Below are 16956 nucleotides of genomic sequence, written 5' to 3' on the forward strand. Positions count from 1 at the left end.
CTGCCCCATCCCAGCTCAGAACCTGGCTATATGCAAATTAGTCTGTCCCTGGCCCAGTGCATCATGGGAACCGGGCAGACCAAACTACCAAGCCAATTCTTCACCAGAAAGGAGACAAGCTACCAGGGACCGGTTTCTGGCATTTCAGCCTCGTCGGCCCGGCTTGCTTGAATCCTGATGGAGCAGTGAGCAAAGGACTCATGTCTGAGTATACCCTGCCACACCTATAGTGGCCAAAAACGATTCAGAAAAGGGGGTGGTGATGAACAGAGTGTCTGAATTAAGCAGACCACTCTTACCCAGTCCAAAGATCAGGGCTTGATCCATCACCGTTATTTAGCTCACTGCCCCATCCCAGCTCAGAACCTGGCTATATGCAAATTAGTCTGTCCCTGGCCCAGTGCATCATGGGAACAGGGCAGACCAAACTACCAAGCCAATTCTTCACCAGAAAGGAGACAAGCTACCGGGGACCGGTTTCTGGCATTTCAGCCTCATCGGCCCGGCTTGCTTGAATCCTGATGGAGCAGTGAGCAAGGGACTCATGTCTGAGTATACCCTGCCACACCTATAGTGGCCAAAAACGATTAAGAAAAGGGGGTGGTGATGAACAGAGTGTCTGAATTAAGCAGACCACTCTTACCCAGTCCAAAGATCAGGGCTTGATCCATCACCGTTATTTAGCTCACTGCCCCATCCCAGCTCAGAACCTGGCTATATGCAAATTAGTCTGTCCCTGGCCCAGTGCATCATGGGAACAGGGCAGACCAAACTACCAAGCCAATTCTTCACCACCCCCTTTCTGAATCACCTTTTATGGCATCCGCTGGCTCTGCTTGTAGTTGATTTCTCGAAAGTGCTTGATACAGTTGATTGTGGGTACCTGGCAAAGGTGATTGACTGAGCGGGCTTTGGATCCCGGTTTTGCAGGCTGGTAAAGATGCTGTGTACGGACCCTACTGCCAGAGTGCAAATCAACGGTGTGGTTTTAGAGGAGTTCCCCATATGGGCTGGAACCTGGCAGGGCTGCCCCCTGTAGCCCCTACTTTTTGCACTAGCCATTGGATCCCTTGGGAGGCTCATTCTGTGCAATGTGCAGATACAGGGGTGGGAATGGAGCAGAGGGCATGAGCACCGCATTGCCTTGTATGCAGATGACTTTCTGCTATACTTGGCTGACCCGACCTTGAGTGGCCTCTAGTGTATCTGGATCCTGCAACTTTTTGCAGAGCCCTCTGGACTGACTGTTACCCCGGTCAAGTCGGTGTTGGTCCCCTTTGCGCTCTTGCGCAACTGTGTGGACTGACTATTCCTATTTGCCACTTCAGCTTTAATTACCTGGGCATTATGGGGGAATGGATTCCCCTACTACCATGTCCCACTAATTCTTAAAAGCAAGGAGGAACTCAAGCAATGCCATTCACTCCCAATGAACTTTACGGGATAGCATAGAGTTTAAAAAACGATGACACTGCCATGCTTCCTATATGTCCTATCAAACTTTCCGCAACTGCTTCCCCGTTGCTGGTTTAATGAGATGGACTAGGCGATTATCACGTTCCTCTGGCACAACTCGCTACCTCAATTGGCGTTTATGACTTGTCAATGCGCCCCATATGATGGTTACCTGGGAGCATCTCATATTTACCTCTATTATCTAGCATCACAATTGTAGGTGCTCATCGAGTAGATGGGAGGAGGGTGGTTTGATCCAGCATACCAGCTGGAGCTTAGTGGGGTGGATTTCCCTAGAATCCTTGTAATGCTTTACATGGACTAAGTTCCCTCCACGCTCCTTGAGATAAGCCGGTTTGTATTTGAAGGGCGGAGATCAGCCCACAAGCATATAGGGTGGTGGTGCAAGCTCACGCAACAGACTCTGTTGTGGCAGTGCCTGGGGCTGAGGGAGATGGCTTCCCTTGGGGATGTCTGGAAGGAAACCCATATGGTCTCTTTTCAGGACCTTCAGCTTACTCATGCTCTGTCAGGGACCCCGTTTCCCAAATATCTACAGTTCAGACACGCCCTCAGGATACATGTGTCCCTGATACACAGATCCCAGAATTTAGCCCAGTGGAAGCGAAGACATTCAATGGGGCCCTAGGTAGAGGAGAATCTCCCAGATCTCCTGCACACCTACTGCACACTGATTGTCAATGCCCTGGATACCTCATTGGTGCTTAGAGGACTTTGGAAGGGGTGGATTGCGCCGATGGGGAATGCAGACTGGAAGGATGCATTGATGACCCCTCGGGTGCTAACTATGTCATGGCACCTGCTCCTGGTGCAGACATACTATTTACACTGTGCTTACTTGTCCCCTGACAGGGTCTATCATGCGAACTTACTGGCTCGCCCTCCATTCTTCCGCTGCTTCCACGCACGTGCTGATTTCTTTCACATGACTTGGTCAAATGTCCTTGAACTGGGGTTCTGGAGAAGAATTGTTGCTGTGCTTGCCAGGGTGGTGGGGTTTAAGCTCGAACTGTCCTTGTTAATGATAATGCTGGGGGTGTTGGAGGGATTGGGAGAACCAAATCTGACAGGAATTTGCTAGGGACCGCCTTAATGGTGGCCAAGCGCGACATTACAGCAGCTTGAAAGCTTCTAAGACTCCAATACTGGCCGGGTGGAGAAAAAAGGTGGACTGGTGCACCCAGCAGGAGAAGCCAATCCATGAAGCACAGGGTTGTCCAGCCAAACATGCAGAGTATGGGCAAATGGTGTGTAGGGGGACTTGGACATACTGTAAGAGTTCTCTCAAGAAGGGATGTGTTCATATCATTATATGGGAATATCATTATTGTCACTGTACTGCATACAATGTCTCCTACCCCACAAACTTTTTTTCTCAGAACAGTATCAGACTGGAACAGAAAATAGGCTTGGGAATTGGCAGCCTGCACTGTGCGGCTGGAATGGAGCGTGCACTCTTATTCACACACCTACTCACACTCACATACAAATACAAACACCCATTCAAAGCCTGCTTGCACAAACAGCCAAACCTTCCTATACACACACACACACACACGCACATGCTCCCGACATTGCAAAAGAAAACCTTACAGACCCACATCTGAGGTGGCAGGAGGGGAGCCTCAGTGGTTCCTGAAGAATATGCTCTGCAAATTTGTCTCATTGGCTGACCTTCAGCCAATCAGAGGAGGTTGCATTTCCTTACTTGTAACAGAATGGAATGGGTCAGTGAGACTTGCTGACCCCACCCTACTCTGGGATGACCCATTACTGAGGAACACTCTGCCCTGGTCATTGCAGGACTTAATACCGAAGCACCCAGGCCAAGTCTATCAGTGACGCTCTCCCTCATGGTGAGTGGGAGGCAGGCTCACAGAAGAGTTTGTCAGGCTGAGGATGTCACACTCACCAACCAGCATGTGAAATCTTCAGCCTCACAAATTGCGACTCTGGCAGCCAGGCACCTGATCATTTAGAACATATATACAGGCCCTGAATGCCTGTCTCAAACATAAAGAGTGTCTGTCAGGCTGACATATACTTATCCTGACAGACACTCGTCATGCGTCGTAAAAAGGTGGCTAGACCTGGCCCCTCCACTGTTAACAACGGGCTGCTGCTGTGGCCAGGTACCATAATAAAAGAGGCCCCCCATTAGAAAGCTAAAAAAGTGTCTCATGTTTGCAAATTGGGGCGCTTTTTATATTGTGAAGACACGTTGTATACATCTTATAGAAGCTAAGGAAAACCGCATGGATTTGAACTTACAGTAGGTAATGTTTGTTTTAATATCAGGGGAATCAACAGTAAAAACCGGCCCACCAGACCACCAAACAGGCAAATAAACAGCCAAAAAACTGGCCCACGGACTGACCTATCAGATCAGTTCGTCTGGCACCGCCTGATTTCCTTATAGGCCAGTCCGACCCTGAGAGAATTCAAGGTGCTTGTGTCCTTTTCCTGCTTTTGCCAAGAGTTTATGCTAAAAAGACCCAAATATCGCCGAAACAATACTTAATAATTCTGACCATTGTCAAAGGTCAAAATGAAGGACATTAAACTCCATAGCGGTAGGGCAGTTGCTGTGCCACAGATTAGTTTAAAGGGGTATACCCACCAGAACAGAATAAGATCGATATAATTATTCTCGATATGATGCCGTGCAGCCTTTTACAGACGGAAGTAATAGCGAATTAAGAGAATTACATACGGAAAATAAACATATAACTAACATAAAAGTGAGCAACAATTGTGAAACATTAACAAATCAAAAAGGCTAAACAGATGCCTGTAAACCATTTTCATAGAAGGATATTTTATGAGGTGAATCCAATGAGCAAATTATGTTTTTGTAGTTTAGATGGAAATACGTATTACTTTTTACTTTAATTACACAGTTGCCCGTGCCCAGCGCAGGTGTGTCTGGGATGTGGATTCAGGGGATAAAACATTACAGTAGTCGGTTTGGAAGAAATGTATTGTTGGGCAAAACTGTAATGCAACCTTCCTCTTGATGTCTAATACCCCAGCCATGTTGTGGTTTGCAGCAATATCCAGGTGCAGGTAACAGCACGATACCAAGTCTCGGAGGGAAGCCTGGGGGTGTTTTTTCCCTCTCTGGAAGCAGATAGAAAGAATCTTGGATTCCAAATTAAACTTCATTGGTTAACGTTTCCAGTGTAATAATAACTCTCAGCAATTAATGTCTTGGCAACCGATATTTTTCCAGTTGCAAAATGAACACATTTGTCAACGAACACTGATACAACTTCAAAGTTTATTATGAAGGATTTTTGGACTTTCTTATTCCCCTCAGGTAGAAGAATAATTATAAATTCCTAAAATCCTGGGGATGAAAATGGATATTTAAAATGTTGAATACATTTACACGACAAAAAAAACAATAGGAAAATTAACTGTTTCAGTAGCCTGTATGCCTAGAAGAAGGTTTGCAACACCAGAAGAACACAGGTGGTGGGCAATCACTGCCAAATCACCTATTATTCTACTATTGGCATTGATACCTGTACAGTTAGAATTGAGCTATCCATACTATGTACAAATGCTTTACACATATGTTCAGGGACTACCGACCAATCCCCTCCCCTGTCTTGTGCACCCCCAAAATTATTTAAAAATTGGACAAGAGAGGAGTTTCTTTGGAAAGCGGGGGGTCTCACGACCCCCCGGCCGTATTTAATAAAACAGGAAAACAAATTAAAAAATTTGAAATAAACCATATGTACACAATCATTTATGCAGAAAAAGCTATTGACATTAGATTACAATCCATGTAGACAGGTAACAAAGGGCTAACCTTAACACATTTCTAATACAAAATATTTCCTAACCGAATCTAATATTTTTTATCATAATCACACATTATTATTTTTTCTGAATACCTATTTTGGGCCTACGGCAAGGTCGCTAACCACTGTCAGATCCTTCTCAAACAGCCATGCCCTCACGTATGAGTGCGCATGCGCAGAGGGCCCGTTTACCGAGAGGGTACTTCCCCCACTCCCGGTTACCCTTGTACGCTCCATGAACTCCATTAACCAAAGGGGAGCCCTTGCACTCTGTGCCGTTTAATGTTGTCATAGTGCACGTGCGGGGTGGCTAACCAGCCTAAAGAAAGCGTGACTCCCCCTTCCCCACACAAATCCAACCAAGCGAATGTACCAGCCCTGGAGTTCTAGGAGAGACCACTTGTCCCTCCCCCTGGGCGACCCCATTCAAGAATGGCGCCGCCCCCTAAGGACCTTAAATTGACTGCTCACCAATCATGACCTTACCACCTGACCAAGGAATATCAATAAATCCGACAATTGCTGACCTGTAAATGGGAAAAAGGCCTAAGGAAAAAATTCACGACCGGGAACACAGTTCCTGTGAAAAAAGAGCATAAAACAACATATAATAACAGCATTATCATTCAAGCACCAGAATCTGCTTTAGTGGATGGTGGGTGGTGAAAAATGTTGGTAGCCTCGAGAGGCTGGGGGGAAAAGGGCAGGCCTGGGGAGCGCAGGAACAAGAGGACGCCTCCCGTGCTTCCCCGGCCTTTTAACCCCCTCGCGGCAGACCAGTCGCAACTGGTCCGCCCCCTTGGCTCCCCCCTTTGACCCGGAAGCAATTCCATTGATTCCGGGGCTACTGGGGAGCCGGCACCAATCAGTGGTGGGGCGTGCTCGCTGCCTCATTATGACGTGGCGGGGGCACGCCCCACCACGATTGAGATCAAGTGGAAGGTGCCATACGTGCGGGATGGCTAACCAGCCTGAAGAAAGCGTGACTCCCCCTCCCCAGCACCCATCCAACCAAGCGGATGTACCGCCCCTGGAGTTCTAAGAGAGGCCACTTGTCCCTCCCCCTGGGCGACGCCATTCAAGAATGGCACAGCCCCTAAGGACCTTGGATTGACTGCTCACCGATCATGACCTTATCGCCACAGGCCAGCATAGTTGCCCAACTATCTGGCCCCCCTATCCTCCTACTCTGCAAGGTCATGCCTAAACCTAAAACCCACCTAGCCATGCCAAGATGTTCTCCAAAATAGTGTGTTGCCCGCCCTAGTCAGGTGAACCCCCATCTTGTAAGAAGTACTGTTCCCCCCTGACACACCCATGTGGTATGTTCTGCAACTGAGGTGACCAAAACAATTTCTCTATCTTAATGTTGATCTTCTTTACCGAGTGCTGAGCCGACAGCCTGGGTGTTCGAGGCTGCTGTTGCAAGCCTGCCGCTTCGCCTTAATTTTAGGGGCACTAGCGTGCCGGGCCAGGTGGGGGGACACAAATTTAAATAATACGCACGAGCAGTGACGAGGAGTCAAAATTGTGATTGCGGCAGTCTGCGGGGGCAGCTGGGTTGATTCCAAGTGGGTGGTTATTTCTGCAGGTGAAACGCTACATTTGAAAGGCAAAGCAGGGTCGGCCCTGGTTAGTACTTGGGGGGGAGACCACTTGTGAAACGCTCCAGTTGAGAAGCGAAGCAGGGTCTGGCCTGGCTGGTACTTGGGTGGGAGACCGCATGTGAAATACCAGCTGCTTTAGAATTTTAAATAATTGAGGTGGTTACATAGGCGCAGCGCGGCTGATGGTACTCTGTGGGGGACAATTTTAGGGTGAGTGTGGAAAACAGAGGACTTTTACAGGACATTGTTTTACTAAGCACGGTTGTAGGAAAGTGAGTGTGTTCAAAGAAAGGGGGTCTATTCATGTGTTTTTTAAAGCCTGCGTGATTTAACTGATGCTCATGTAAAGGGCTTGGATACCCAGTCTGGAAGTTACCCGCCTTGCATTTGAACATCATACTTCCTTTCTTGCTAATCACGTTTTCATTGTAGGACTTCAGTGAGGGCGGCACGGTTGCTTGGACGACGGGAAGCGGTGGACAATGCAATCAGGGGTCACAGGCAGGCCTGCACTTCACTGCTTCTGGTGGGCGGCCGGGCTAGAGTGCGCTCACCCAACACCCAGGCTAGCTGGTGTGTGGTGGTCCCAGTTGCTTGGTGCTTACTCCCAACTTTGTACAGGTAAAAGCCGCGTTAGGTCCTGGTAAGTGCAGGAATACATCGTGGTCGCAGGGTTAACACTGGTGTAGGTGGCTTATCAGTTGCGAGTATGGCCAGTAGACGTGGCGCAAATGTTCCCGCATGGAACATATGCTGCAGGGTATGATACGTAGTATGGCAGCAATGGACAGGAGATGGAGAAAAGTGGACCAGATAGCCCTTTCACCCTAATGTCAGTAAGCGTTGCTTGGTGCTAAATAGTGCGCCTATCCATTCCAAGGCTGACGCAAAGAGGAGAAATGGCTTTATTTCTCCTCCTTACTTCATCTTTACTTCCTATTTACGTGTGTGTTGCATTCTGCAGCTCATGTACAAAGAGAGTGAAGCCTCAAAATATATTTTTTGTGCAGGAGGGTGCCCCTTCAGTCACAATATTATCCTAACCTTCACAGAGGTAGGCTTGTGATGCAACACAAGGGTCCCTGTGTTGGTAATAGACAGCCACAAGTGCACCAGCACTTGGAGAGAGCTGAATTGCTCCATATCTTTGCAAATGTGGTGTCGTTCTGCTCTCTTCCGTTAACAAAACTCAGCGCGGGAACATGATATGCTGCATTTGGTTACATGAACATTTAGTCAATTTGAGCCTTAGTTTTCTACGATTAAGTTGAATATGTGAAGAGGCCAGCAAAATAGACAAAAATATTTTCTCCAAATGTTTCAGAGATCTGTAATATATATGAGGGGATTGTCTTCGTGAAGTGTGGTGGATATAAAGAGAGCAATCTCAAAATTGCTGGGAACAGTGGAACAGTGGAAGAGTAGAACAGAGGAAAACCTTGAATAGCTGGAAAGATGACATCCCAGAGTTGTTTGTTAAAGCTATCTAAACATTGCATGATTTTATTCGTCCCCTGAAAAATCACTCACCATATAATTGCAGTGAGCAGCCTATCAGTCTAGAGACCACAGAAACAACTGTTTCGTAGCCCAGGTGGAAACAGTATGACACGTAAGGAGTTATCACAAGATGTTTGGCTTTCGGCTAGAATACATGCTCTTTCATACTACACAATCAGCCCCACGTTTACAATAGAATTTATCACCGAAAATGTCTAATGGCCACCTAAAATGTAAAAACAAGTATCTTTATGATTGAAGCTGGGCCCAGGTCCATCTTTCCTGGCAGGAACTAATAAGTGGCCACCACAGCAGGAAACAGCGTTTACACCGCTCTCTCCACAAAGCAATGCCATTACAACGCTGTAGTTACAATGACTGTGTTGTTAGTACGCAATACCATTACATCGGTAGTCATTACAACGACTTGCTGTAGGGGGCGCACTGGTATTGGATTTAAAATCCAACACCATCCCTGCTGTTGCGCAAACTGGAGTAGGAATAGTACATAATACAATACCTAAGTCCAGCGCGCCCCCTACTGCAAGTCGTTGTAATGGCTTGCGATGTAATGGCATGTGATCAAATCCGATGCGTTGTAAGGAGCTATATTCACCACAGCCTCTACTTTGATGAGATATACTCTGAAGTTCTGTTTAGACTTAAAAGTACTTGTTGAAAGTTGGCTCTGCTAATTTCCGTTACCCTACACCATGGTCCAAGTTGCAAAGATATTCTGTCTGAATTCCTACCTGATGTGCCTGGTTCCATGTTCAAAATGCTTGTCTATAGATTCAAAGCTTCCCTTCATGTGATCAGTCCATCAGAACCTAATGCTTTCCAGAGCCTGTGGTGTTGACAAAGTATGATTCGGTAATGCCAGGAGGATTAAATGGTCAGCTGACCAGTTAAACATGCCCTGCACCAAAACTGCCTAAACCCATCGGCCCCCAGCATACATCTCTACATAGTGACCAAAGAGAGCCTGTAAACCACTCTTGTGTGGAAAAGTACCAGAAAATTCTTCAGGTCCTCTCTAAAAACGGACTGCCAAGACTTTGACATGTAGCAACAGACATTTAGGTACTCAATCCAGGAATAATGAAATTGGGCCTGTGTTATATAATCCCAATGTCCCACATACCTAAGTCTTCTATACAGTGTTCAGAGGAGTACTAGGAGAGCAGTGTAAGAAAAGGTTTTCTTCAACTAGAAGAAGTCCATAAGCCTGCCCTTAAACTTTCAATGGTGTGCCATCCTTATCTCAGAAGTGGTATGGTCCAAAGTCAAATCTACGGCACATGAACATCCCAGTTACAACTAGAGGTTCCAAAAATGGCAGTCACTTTATGGGGTCCTTAGTGGCCAACTTCAAACTAAAATATACATGCCTGTTTTACCACAATGATTGCTCACAGTAGAAACAAGAGATTCCCATTGGCTATTAATGTCTTCCTTTGTCAGTGCACAATTAGCTAAGAAACCCTGTGTGTAATATAATAATCCACATTTGTAAAGCGCACAATCACCCGTAAGGGTCTCTAGGCGCTGGGGGCCGTCGGGAAGATTAAGCAAGCTATTGCCCAGAGTCACATGGTGCTGGGCTAACCTGCCGCCGGAGCCGGGGACCGAACCCTGAACCCCAGATTCCAGCGTCAGTTGCCCTGGCCGCGGCGCCACACCTCTCCCAATATGGAATTTTTGATCTCATCATATCTTTCAAATAATATTTAATATGTACACAAAAGAACCTCACACTTTAACAGGTATTTTCAAGTCAGTCGTAAACACAAAATACATTAATCAGACAATCCAATCAAAAGTATTCTACAGACAAACATATGTGCAAACATAAATAAAGAAAATAATCAAACACTTGTAAAGTTTTTGGTTGTCCAGAAAAATAAATCAAAGAACTACCCATGCAAGGTAATGGTTTAGAGTTAGCCTATTGTTACAGCTCAAGAATAGCCCAAAGATTCGCTATGAGGAGGGGAGCCAGTCAAGAGAGTCCTATTTCCTATGAGTATTTGTTTGTTACTCCTGCCAGGGCCTGGAACTGTGCCCCTTATTTATGGATTGGGAAAAGACCTCTTCATCTCTCTCATGCCTGAAATTGCTGATGTCTTGGGAACATCTTTGAAAGAGGTCATCTCGGCATCTCATACAGAGAGTACGTACTCAGGCCTGCGGTTTCGGAAACGGGACGGAACCCAATAATATTCAGAAAGAAAATGACAAACAGGAAGTTGCAGGCAGAAAATACATCACAGGAAGTCGCTGGAAGCCATTTACTGTTCATTCTGAGGCATCCTCTGTCACATATCAGATCCTCTGCCATCCTGCTGCTCTGTATGACCCAACTACCCCCAGCATGGCTGAGGGACTTGAGAAGAAAGCACCCCCTTTCACTGAAAGGGAATTGGACATTTTAGCAGAGGGGGTGCTAGGAAAGTACCTTCAGATGTTTGGGGGGCCCGATGACCAACTGAGCCATGTAGCGCGCATCAGACTCTGGTCCACCATTGCAGAACACTGCATTGCATTGGTTGTCTATGCCCAGGAGCAGGTCAGGCCATAAGCGCTGGGAGGATATAAAACGCTGGGCTAGGATTAGGGCCCAGGAATGCTTGGACCAGTCTTCCAAGCACCACTGAACAGGAGGGTCTTGAGGGCTGCCTGGCTTACCCTCCATGCTCAGCTAGAGGAGCAGCAGAGAGATGCTAAATGAATTAACTTCAACATGTGTCTGAATGTATGATGTGATGGATGCAAAGCTGTACCATTAGGAGTCCCATGCCTCCATGTCACTAATCTGTGCAAATGCAGCAGTCATTATAAAGCCAAAAGCTCACTGTAGCACATAGAATACATTAAGCAGAGTGCATTCTGGGCGTGGTAGTTTTTGTATGCTACCAGGGGAATAGAGCCACACACCTGAATTTGTATATAAAATTGCAGTGGCAGCACCATTATCAGTGAACCAAGGGCTTTAAATGTGTGCATTGGAGAGGAATGGTACACACACTGTCCAGTGTGTATATGAGAGGCCTTTGGGTAGTGTAAGCTGTAACTTGCATTGCTAGATTGGGCTCTGATTAAGGCAGATCATCAAGTGCCATGGAGTTAAGACATACTTTGAGATCCTTACCTCCCTCATAAGCAATCCCATCTTCTCGAATGGGTCCAAATACACACATCTTCCCAACAGTGGCTTGTTTGTCATTTGTCCAGTCAAGGTAGCTGTAACAACTAGCCACAACAATTCACCAGGGTATGGCACTACCTGAGCAGTCTTTGAAGGCAAGATGTGGCACTAGATTGTCTTCTGTTGTGAGGGAATAGCAAAGTGTAAGACTCATCACCTTGTAAAGCTAATATCCCAGTCCCTATTTGGATTTGTGCACACAAATCTGCATTTTTGTTGTCTCATACAATGCTACACAGCAGATGCCACTTGTTAAAAAGTAAAAGAGTGCAGAGACTCCATATCACAGGATCCTTCCAATGCCATCTGTACTGTCTCCGATCTCCTTTTGTAGACTGGCATTGGAAGATGCCTATGTAGCAATGACAGGAAACACAGATTACAAAAATGCAGAAGGTAAGGGTTGGTCAGTACAGAAGTGTAAGCCATCAATATTTAGGTAAGATGTCAATGTGCGAGTCAAATTAGGACAACACAGTTAACGTTCACGTACTTTAAGGTCCAAGTCATTTATATTTGTATAGTGTGAGCAGAGGAGAACAAAGTCTGTACTTGCTTCATGCAGATATATGTGTCGTTCTGACATGTGCAACCACTATAATATGATTGTCTTCAATTTCAGTGGGCCCAGCAGGCCAAAAGGACCAGGACCCGGGCCAGAGCAGGACATGGTTGGGGCACCGGCGGCCATGACCTTTCTCCACAACCGAACAGGAGGAGGAGCCTTCAACATTAGAAGGAAGGGGAAATGCACCCACCCGGACAGACCAAGACAACACCTCAAGTGATACAGACCAGGTGGAGGCTGTGAACATTGTAGGTGGAGTGAAGGACTTGTCACCTCTAGCCAAGGGGAGGAGATCGACACTCCCCCTGACAAATCACAACTTTCATTTGGCAAGGTGTCCCCGGGGCAGGTCACACCACAATCTGGGTATGCCCTCATCCCTTCACTGACTCAAAGGACCCCCCTTCCATTTGGGTCTCCAGCTGCATCCCCTGCCACTATTCCCCCTCCAATTGGCTGCCAGGAACTTGGGCTCTGACCCTGAAATACCACACTCCTCAAGTCTAACTCAAACCCCTCCCTGTATTGTGATTCTTGTGGCTGTATTCCAGGAAGTGATGGGGGCATGTGAGGGTCAGTCAGACATACCCTCTTGTATCAAGCTGCAGATATGCGATGAGGTGCATATGTTGCGAGAGAGACTTGCAAGATCGATGGCCACCCTCACTCCCAGTGTCACTTCCTTGGGTGCAGCCCTGTTATCTGTCCTTGCCCAATGTCCCTTCAAAACCACCCTTAATGTTTCTCCCTGTATGTTGACCCACACTATTTCCCCCTGTACTCTATGTGTGTTCCAACCCTGTGTGGTGCCTGTTCCTGCACTGGCCAGCCAGGAGCCTGCATCTGATTTGGAGGATCTGAACAATGTTGAGATTCAGGATGACCAGTTTTCTTGTTGGACTATGACTTTCTTTTGGCCAATTACTTTGAACCTTGTATATAGACTGGTACCCCAGACACTTCCTGGCATGTTTTATTTATGTTGCCCAATCCCCTTCAAGACCCCTAGTCCATTCTGTTCATAGACCATTATTTGGTTTCCTTTCTCCTTTCCAAATGGACTGATTTTTGCTTCTTTTTTTCCATCCATTTCATTTACAGGAACATATTTAGCTTCAAGCTTTCTCTATCTTATTAGCTTCATTGTAAATGTTGTGTTCAATGTATGGACATATACATTGGGAGTAGTTATTTGCTCTGCACATGATAGCTTGTTGCAGTGATGGGGTTGCACTTTTACATGTGTCACACATCCATCTTCAAAACTCTAGGCCACCACATGGGTAAACAGTTGGCCATCACTACATAATACTCAACTTAGTCTTGACTTGTAAGGACATTTATCTTTTATTTACACATATTCAGGATGATATTTATTCCTGTGATCAAGAGGGAACGTGGTTGCAAATTTGAAAATTTGGTGGTGATGATTGCTGTAAGTGCGTTTGTGTTATTGCCGAGGTACAGTTTGGTGTGGTGCACCTGCCCATACAGGGGAATGTCCCTGGACAGGGACTGATGGTGTCTGTACAGCTGGGGGAGTTCCTGGACAGGGAATGAATGCCTGGACAGTGGGTGGTGGTGGATGTGAACTCTTGCAGTGTGTCTGTGCAGTTTGTGGGACAGATGTGTGGGTGTGATGTACTGCAAGTAGATATGATGGCTGCCCTTCCTGTGTTAACTTTGGATAAATTTCAGCATACCCTTCATCATCTTCATGACCAAGGGATGGTGTCTGTCACTCTCTTCTCTATGGATGGATATGATGTCATTGATCTTCTTGGACATGTCTTGCCAAGATCTATATATCCTTTCCAACACCTGGGACAGTCTGTCCACGAACTGAGGGATTTTGTCCATGTCTTGCTGTGCCTCGGGCATGTCTGACAGAGTAATCCCTATGACACGAATGTCCTGCCTCACATCAGCCTGCTGTTGGAAGAACTCTTCTTTCCACTGGCCACCACAGCCAGCTGCTAGCCCTCTCTGCATAGGATAGCCATGGATAAGACCTTCAGGTCCAGCAGCAGGGGGGCGGAGTGGCAGTGGTAGGCTGTGGACAGGAGATTGGTGTCCAGGGGTACCTGCACCGCACCTGGGGGGTGCGTCCTTCAGATGGTGGAGAGAATGCCTGGGATGCACTGTATTGAAAGGAGTGTGTAGGTGAACCACCCCGACTGTCCATGATGTAATGGCTGTGAAGGAGCGATGTCGGTGGTGGGGTGTGTGAGAGCTGTGGCTGGTTAGTGCTATGTTGAGGACAGGCAATCATGGGCTTTAGATCATGAGGCACTTGCTGGGCTGAGGGGGGTGGCCGTACACATTTTGGCCAGTGTACCAAATGTTTTGGTCAGGGCTGGCTCCTCATCCTCTGTGAGAAGGGACAGATTATCTCTGTCATCCTCCAATTGATTAGCCTACTCCGGTACTTCCTCCTCCTCTTTCTCTGGCGCAGTACTGGCATCTATATGGCTGCTTCAATTGCCAGTCGCCCAACACGGGTGGAAGGTCCATTGTCCTCATCACCTGAAGGCAGAGGTTGCAACAGGATAAGTGCTTGACCTAGTATATGATGTGATGCAATACAAGGGTTGAAATATTGTATTTTGCATCAACGGATGATACACATGTGACCTGGATTAGGTACACCTACACTTGACGGCTCACACCATAGCACTGAGATGTTGAATGGAGATGTACAATGCACAAGCAAACCCATCAGCTCCAGTCACAGCTCTGTGTTGCTTTGCAATCCCTCCCTGATCTCAAATGCTGAACCTGGCTCATCATAGGTATAGGTGAAGATTTGCTCCTCAATCCAGCAGTGTGGGTAGGAAGAGACACCATACTTAATGATCTGCATGACTAATATGCTAACAGGCACATGAGACAGGCACATAAGTGATATGGTATGCATATACATTTCTACACACCAACTACAGATGCTATGCAGAATGAGATTTTGATCTTTGGAATAATTTTGGAATCCATGATAGGGAAACACCTTATGGCAGGCTTACCTGATGGACAGATGCAAGTGGGGTAAACTGCTCCTGCCAGGATGTCTTGAATACCTCAGGATAGTGCTGTATGCAGCTCTGATGGTATCCTTCCAGCAGCGGTTATAAGACATACTGTTCATATTCAAGTACACAGCATGATAGTAATGACCTAACATGCATATGTCATTGTCACAGAACATTGATATGCTATTTCTGGCTGGTGTGCAGCATGTTTACCTCCTGAACTTTACATGTGAGTATCTCGTCACCAGCAGCAGTTGCCCACTGTTACCTCCACACAGCACTGACATCAACGAGATATCACATTAAAAGACAAACGTGGATGAGGAGGCAACTGATATTTGAAGGAAAGGGAATATTATGGTGAATGGCTCTGCCTAACTTTGTTTACACCTTCATTGTTAGGCCCATCATGCCTCATGAGTATGATGTTGTCTGTTGACAAATCTAAAGGAGTATATATCATCATGCAGACCAGTTTCACATTTGCACACCAGATCAGATCATTGCATTTGAGAGTTAATATGTGAGATGTCCAATAGTGTGGTACATGTTGTGGCACATTTGTCATTTCTTCCCCATGAAGTCAAAATGCCCATTTAGGACTGGGAGATCACACATTTCTTATGTTCAATCTTTGAGTGACCTCTGTTCCCATTATAGATGTATGACATCATGGTAGAACTTTGCTGTAAACGGATGATGTCTTGTACAGAACACATCCTAACCTCATATAATATCCTATCACTTATATATGAAAATATGGTAGAAGAGGAGGCAAGCTGAATTCAACATTTGACTAGGATCACATATTGTGGTAAACTGTAGTAGCTTGGATGGTTGCCAACTACGCTGGATTCGAGTTGTGCAGTTTAGTCACCGGATATATATATTTCACTACCTCAACATCTACATTAGCAGCCCATACACCCCTCCCAAAACAACACAACATAACTGGTATCAGTGTGACCTTGTCCACATTAATTTCCATCAATTTTGTGCCTTGTGATTTTCCTTGAGAGTTTTCACATCATTGACTTACAATCCAGTTGTGGGTACTCCACTTCATATGATACAATATAGTCTATATTGTATTATATAGACTATTACTTACATACTGTACTCACTTGCCATACATTTAGTGACATCCTTTCAATAGCCACCATGGTTTGATATGGTATGCTATAATCTGTCATATGTGGACATATTGAGATGAAGGAAAACAGTGATGTAGGGCACACCCAGGATACTGCAGACATTAAATAAACATTTTATGAGAATTCAGGTACATCATTCTTGGGTTTACTTACCCAGGTCCCGCATCTGCCCAGTGTACGGTCCCTGACCAGTTGTCATAGCCAACCCTGTAGCAGAGGTCACTGTGGGGACTGGATTCCTGGACTACATCATTGGGTCTACAAAGATGTGTGTGTTTTCCAGTTAATATTCCAGTTGCAACATGTGATGCACTCGATTTTAGAGTTCAATTCACAGTTCTGGCACTGTTGATAGAATACATATACAATGTCCATGTGTTGTCTGCTAACAATGTAGGCTTTTAAACCCTCTCCTGACTACTTTTACTTACCTGTTTGTGATGGTGGTATGGATAACTGGGGATGATGTTGTTTCCTCCAGGTAGATGCAGGGACCTCTGCTACAGTGAATGACTGTACTCTGGCTGAATGTGTCAGTAGAGAAGAACAAAGAAAAGTAAGCAAGTCAAAAATGTACATGTGCAACTTGTCAGAAATGTCCTTAA

Source organism: Lissotriton helveticus, chromosome 4_1, assembly GCF_964261635.1.
Source record: "Lissotriton helveticus chromosome 4_1, aLisHel1.1, whole genome shotgun sequence".
In the NCBI taxonomy this organism is placed as follows: domain Eukaryota; kingdom Metazoa; phylum Chordata; class Amphibia; order Caudata; family Salamandridae; genus Lissotriton; species Lissotriton helveticus.